A 6,771-nucleotide genomic window follows, 5' to 3' on the forward strand; every position below is an offset into this window, starting at 1 on the left:
CTAATTAATTAATATTAACCGCCACAATTCTTTAACTCTAGTGCAATTCTTTCTCAAAGAATAAATACATGAATAAGAATAAAATTACAGTGATTATATTTATAATATAATCACAGTAGTAATTATGCTCAATTTATTTAGGAATATGGAAAGCAATTTTGAAAGGAAACAATTTTAAACATCTCATATTCTCTTCTGAAGATGAATCAAATATTTTAGAAGACATTTAATTGAGCAAGAGGGATCAAGAGAGCTTCAACACAATAGTGTTAACAACTATTTTCAACCATCCAAGGATTTTTTCCATGTTGTTTCATTTCATCCTGCCCACGATTTAAACAGCTACTTTTGCTCTTCACCTGGGTTATTGCCACCTCAATAAGATACTAACATTTTTATATCATATTTTTTGAATTTAACCAAGAAAGTTACTTGTCAATGACCTAACTACAATAAAATCTCCTTTGATTGAGAGCATTTTTAGAGGTCAGTAAAAAAAAACAAAGACAATTCAAATGATACTTACCAGTCAGTGAGCTAACAAAATCATTTTTAGATGAAATTTTAAAGTGCTTCAAAATAGTACAGTGTGTTTGGATGTAAGACCATAATTCTTCCCATGAGTCCTAAAAAAAAAAATCCCTCTTTTCATGTTTAACATGTTGTATGCTTAAGCAGCTGCTCTAAAGGAGTACATATACTTAAGTTAATTTCCAGGTTTCTTGAAAAAGCTTATTCACATAGGACATCACCCTCCGATTTAGATTAAGGATTGTTACAGATGTTCATTCAATTATTTCAATGTTAATAGACTACAAAAATTACACTGCTCTATTATAAGCATCCCCACGTACAATGACTTTTACTTGGAAGTTTTAAACATATGGATATTCAATATGCTCCAAAGTCATAACTATTCACTCTTATTCAAATGACTTCAGGGAGATTTTCAGCAGACCCTTATGAGAAGAATTTAAGTAAATTAAGGATTTCACAGTCAGTAGTTTTGGGGGCTGTAGGTTTTTCAGCTCTAGCCAAATCCCTAGCCTAGTCTTTTCTGAAAATTCCCCTTGTTTACCCAAGCTTTTCAAAAATTTTGTCCTAAAAAGCCTGGATTTGAGGTATGATCACATAGAGAAGCAGGAGAAAATGACCATGTGAAGCATTGTGAAAAGTTTTAAACTTCAAGAGAGCAGATAGAACAATGCTGTGTGTGTGTGTTAGTCACTCAGTCATGTCCCACTTTTTATGACCCCACAGACTGTAGCCCACAAGGCTACTCTGTCCATGGGATTCTCCAGGCAGGAGAATACTGGAGTGGGTTGCCAGTTCCTTCTCCAAACAGAACAATCCTAGCCACCTACATTTTTGCATTTCATCAAATTTCAGACTTCATACTATTTGACAAATTTCCTAGGTGTTTTTCTGTATCTCATTGTTTCCTAAGTTCATGCAATAGAAAAAATCACAAGACCTCAATTACTCTTCAGTTAGGATACCCAGATCACACTAACCTCAATCTCTTTGACTAGTACCAGAGTTCCCAAAATACAATTTCACTTTACTGAGAAAGATGAAAGGCACATTTGGCATTTGCACTGCAATGAGAAGTCAGTAGTAGATGAAAAGCTATCAGTCTCTAAGGTTTTTTTTTTAAATTTTATAAGTTATGTGCTAATCTTAAAAGGCTTACAAAGTGAGTTTTCCAAACAAAGAAATAGAGGATTAGCAAATTCCTAGAAACATCCCAATGGAAAAGCATGAGTCCCTGTTTCTTCCAGACCTCATAACTTAATTAACCCACAAATAAATATCTCACAAAATATAGAGAAACTTCACAGAAGAGAAGAAAAGTAAAACATTGTAAAAGATAAAGCTGAAAGAGATCCAAAATCTAATATTCTCTTGGCTTCTTGCTCTCATCACTCCAATGCTCTTCTTCCAACCTCAGTATCAGCAGATGATTCCTACTTAGTGAGACAATTAAACACTATTCTCATTAAATGTTAAAATTTAAATGTTCATGAACTGTTTAAAATGTAAAGTTTTCAATTAAAAAATAGAAATTAAATGTATTAGTCACAAACCAGTAGAGAGAAAACAAATAGTAAGGAACTAGTTTAATTTTGCAAAAGGAAAAATGCATAGTAAATAGAAAGCACTATTTGTTATGAAATAAAATTTAAAAGTGACATAAACAAAACTATATGTATTAGCAACTTTATAAATAAAAGTGGAATAAAATTCCATTTAAATGGCAGATTCTTCAAATTGGACTTTGAAACTTTAAAATCTGGCTGTGTGCAGTTTATAAGAAATATACCTAAACTATAATAATAAAGATTGAAAGTAAATTAGTAAAAAACATATACCAGATAAATAACAAAAAAAGATGGTAGATTTATTTCACAATAATTTGAAACTGAGTTTAAAGAAAAAATCATCATTAGGAGTGAAGAGTCAGTACATGATAAAAGAAAAATTCACTAGGATGACATATCAGCTCTAAACTTTTATAAACCTAACTTACTTCAAATAAAACAGTAAAAATGGACAAAACTATAAGGATGTACTTGAAAATCTGCAATTATAGTGGGGAAGTTTCTGTTAATAATAATAATCATTACTTATATAGTATTCTATAGCATTAATTAATATTTTAGACACTAATCTAAGCTCTATACTTAGCATGTCTGATAGACTCTCATTCTTAACACACTCCAAATCAAAGTCCTGATTTCCATCCCCACATTTGCCCACACACATTCTCCCCCATCTTAATACTGATGCTATATTTTTCTAATCAGCTGGCCCAAAACCTTGGAGTGATTTTTATTCCTCATATTCTTTTATATCCCATATTCAACAGATCAGGAAGTCCTGTCGAGCCTGTCTTCAAAGTATATATTAATGCAATCGTCTCTCACCCCCTCCTCTGCTACCCTCTAGTCCAAACCACAGCCATCATCTACCTACATTTTTTCAATAGCCTTGTAACTAGCCTCCCTGATTCCATTTTTCTCCCCATACCATTCTGTTCTCAATGCAGCAGCTACAATGATTCTTTTAAAATGTATGTCAGATCACATCACCTCTCTGCTCAATATCCTCTAACTTCTCAACTTACCTACAGTGAATAGCAAAGCTCCTCACAGTGGCTTATGAGGCTCTACAGATGTGAACATTTACCCCCCAGACCACTTACTCTCCCATGCTCTTCTCTGCTCACACCTCTCATGAAACTGTGGAATCTCATGCCATGCCACGCATATTCTAGTCCTGGAGCTCTTGTATTTTCTTCTGCCTGGAACACCCTTGCCCAGATATCAACATGCCAAGTTTCGTCACTTCTTCTAGATCACTCTTCAGATATCATCACCATGATAAGGCCTGGCCTCCCTATTGAAAATAGAAACTTACCTCTCACCTCACTCTCCTCTGCTCTATTATTTGCATGGACTTATCATCTAAGATACTATATAATTTACTTATTTATCTTCTGTTTCTCCCTGGTGGCTCAGACGGTAAAGCATCTGCCTGCAATGCAGGAGACCCAGGTTCAATTCCTGGGTTGGGAAGATCCCCTGGAGAAGGCAATGGCAACCCAATCCAGTTCTCTTGCCTGGAAAATTCCATGGACCAAGGAGCCTGGTAGACTTCAGTCCATAGGGTCGCAAAGAGTCGGACATGACTGAGTGAATTCATTTTCACTTTCTCCCTCAATACAAGCTCTAATGGTGGAAGGGGATGTTTGTATATTTTATTCACTGGTGTGTTACATATGGCAAGAACATAACTGGTACATAATGGGCTCTCAAAAAATATTTGTTGAGGGAATCCTTGTGGTCAAGTGGCTAAGACTCCACGCTCCTAATGCATGGGGCCTGGTTTCCATCCCTGGTCATAGCTATCAGGCCATGAAAACAACATCAGTTCAGTTCAGTTCAGTCACCCAGTCGTGTCCGACTCTTTGTGACCCCATGAATCACAGTACACCAGGCCTCCCCGTCCATCACCATCTCCCGGAGTTCACTCAAACTCATGTCCATCGAGTCGGTGATGCCATCCAGCCATCTCATCCTCTGTCATCCCCTTCTCCTCCTGCCCCCAATCCCTCCCAGCATCAGAGTGTTTTCCAATGAGTCAACTCTTCGCATAAGGTGGCCAAAGTACTGGAGTTTCAGCTTTAGCATCATTCCTTCCAAAGAACACCCAGGGCTGATCTCCTTTAGAATGGACTGGTTGGATCTCCTTGCATTCCAAGGGACTCTCAAGAGCCTTCTCCAACACCACAGTTTAAAAGCATCAATTCTTCAGGCTCAGCTTTCTTCATAGTCCAACTCTCACATCCATACATGACCACTGGAAAAACCATAGCCTTGACTAAATAGACCTTTGTTGGCAAAGTAATGTCTCTGCTTTCCAATATGCTATCTAGGTTGGTCATAACTTTTCTTCCAAGGAGTAAGTGTCTTTTAATTTCATGGCTGCAGTCACCATCTGCAGTGATTTTAACATTGAGGTACCTTAAACACAGATTACTAAGTGGAAGAAGTGAATCTGAAGGGGCTGTTTACTGTATGATTCTAACCACAAGACATTTTTGGAAAAGAAATTATGGAGATAGTTTAAAATATCAGTGTTTGCCAGGAGTTAGAGAAAATAAAGGAATGAATAGGTAGAGCACAGGGGATTTTTAGGACAGTAAAACTACTCTGTCCTAAAATGGTGAATGTAAGTAATCATAAACTTGTCCAAACCCACAGAATGTACAATATAAAGAGAAAACCATAATGTAAGCTATGGACTATCAGTGATAATAATGTGTCAGTATAGATTTATCAATTATACCATTCTGTAGGTGAATGTTGACAATGAATGAGATTATGCATGTGTGTGGGGACAGTTGGTATATGGGAAGCCACTGAACTTTCCACTCCATTTTGCTGCGAATCTGAAACTTCACTAAAAAATAAAGTATTAAAATTTTTCTAATGTATCAAGAAATCTTAATTCCATCCCCATTCCTGTTCAGCTTGTCCACTCATCCATTACAAGTAGTATAATTAAAATTAATTTAATTAAATCTAATCAAAACTAGTTTCTTAATCATTCTAAAACATCTTCATTCACATATAAACAAACACAAACATACATTCCTATTTTCTCATCTTTGTTAGATAAAAGGTAGCTTGGAATGTGCGTAACACCGCTCCTGGCTTTTTCAGTTAACAGTAATATATTCTGGAGATTTCACATCAGCACAATATGGATGCCATAGCCTAGTCGGTAAAGAATCTGCCTGCAATACAGGAGACCCCACTTTGATTCCTGGGTCAGGAAGATTCCCCCAGAGAAGGAAATGGCAACCCACTCTACTATTCTTGCCTGGAGAATCCCATGGACAGAGGAGCCTGGCAGACTACAGTCCATGGGCTTGCAAGAACCGGATGCAACTTAGCAACTAAAGAGAGAGAGAAGAGAGATTATTTTCTTAAGTTAATTAATTTATTTTTATAATCCTTGTAAAATTTTTACTGTTTTTTTAATTTTCTTTTTAATTAGAGGATAATTGCTTTACAATATTGTGCTGGATTCTGCCATACATCAACCTGAATCAGTCATAAGCATACATACGGCCTCTCCCTCTTGAACCTCCCTCCCATCTCCCACCCCGTCCTACCCCTCTAGGTTGTCACAGAGCACCAGGTTTGAGCTTGCTGCATCATACAGCAAATTCCCACGGCTATCCATTTTATATACGGTAATGTATATGTTCCAATGCTACTCTCTCCATACATCCCACCCTTTCCTTCCCCCACTGTGTTCACAGTCTGGAGGCCCTCATTCTTTATGCAACTGCACAGTACACCATTGTATGGTGAACCAGGTCCCCATTACTGGGCACTCATGATGTTTCCCCTCTTTTGCTATAGAAAAACCAAGATATTGGAAACTAAACTAAGCCATAATGACTAGGTTTATACATGTGCCATTTTGTATTTGTGTACATGTAACTATATATAGTGTACATATAATGTATAACTCCTGGGAGTCCCTTGGACAGCAAGGAGATCAAACCAGTCAATCTTGAGGGAAATCAACCCTAAATATTTATTGGAAGGACTGATGCTGAAGCTGAAACTCCAGTATTTTTGGTCACTTGATGCAAACAAGTGACTCATTGGAAAAGAGCCTGTTGCTGGGAAAGATTGAAGGCAGGAGGAGAAGGGAACAACAGAAGATGACTGGATGGCATCACCAATGCAAAAGACATGAACTTGGGTAAGCCTTGGGAGATGGTGAGGGACAGGGAGGCCTGGCATGCTGCAGTCCATGGGGTAGCAAAGAGTCGGACATGACTGGGTGACTAAACAAAAACAGCATATAACTATGGGCTTCCCTGGTGGCTTAGTCAGTAAAGAACCCGCCTGCAATGCAGGAGACTCGGGTTTGATCCCTTCATTGGGAAATTCCCTAGAGAAAGGTATGGCAACCAACTCCATGAGAATCCCATGGACAGAAGAGCCTGGCAGGCTATGACAGCCTTCCGAATGGGAGAAAATAATAGCAAATGAAGCAACTGACAAAGAATTAATCTCAAAAATATACAAGCAACTCCTGTAGCTCATTTCCAGAAAAATAAATGACCCAATCAAAAAACAGGACAAAGAACTAAAGAGACAGTTCTCCAAAGAAGACATACAGATGGCTAACAAGCACATGAAAAGATGCTCAACATCACTCATTATCAGGTAAATGCAAATCAAA

The 6,771-nt window shown here is 37.4% G+C and overlaps 1 non-coding gene across 1 annotated transcript; it reads left to right on the forward strand.

The window, feature by feature from the left end:
* The first annotated feature begins 3,506 nt into the window (after positions 1 to 3,506).
* Positions 3,507 to 3,578, forward strand: TRNAC-GCA. Its single transcript has one exon. It is a non-coding gene; the product is annotated as a tRNA-Cys (tRNA).
* The last annotated feature ends 3,193 nt before the right edge of the window (positions 3,579 to 6,771 follow it).

This window comes from Bison bison, unplaced genomic scaffold (assembly GCF_000754665.1).
Source record: "Bison bison bison isolate TAMUID 2011002044 unplaced genomic scaffold, Bison_UMD1.0 scf7180017864035, whole genome shotgun sequence".
Lineage (NCBI taxonomy): Eukaryota > Metazoa > Chordata > Mammalia > Artiodactyla > Bovidae > Bison > Bison bison.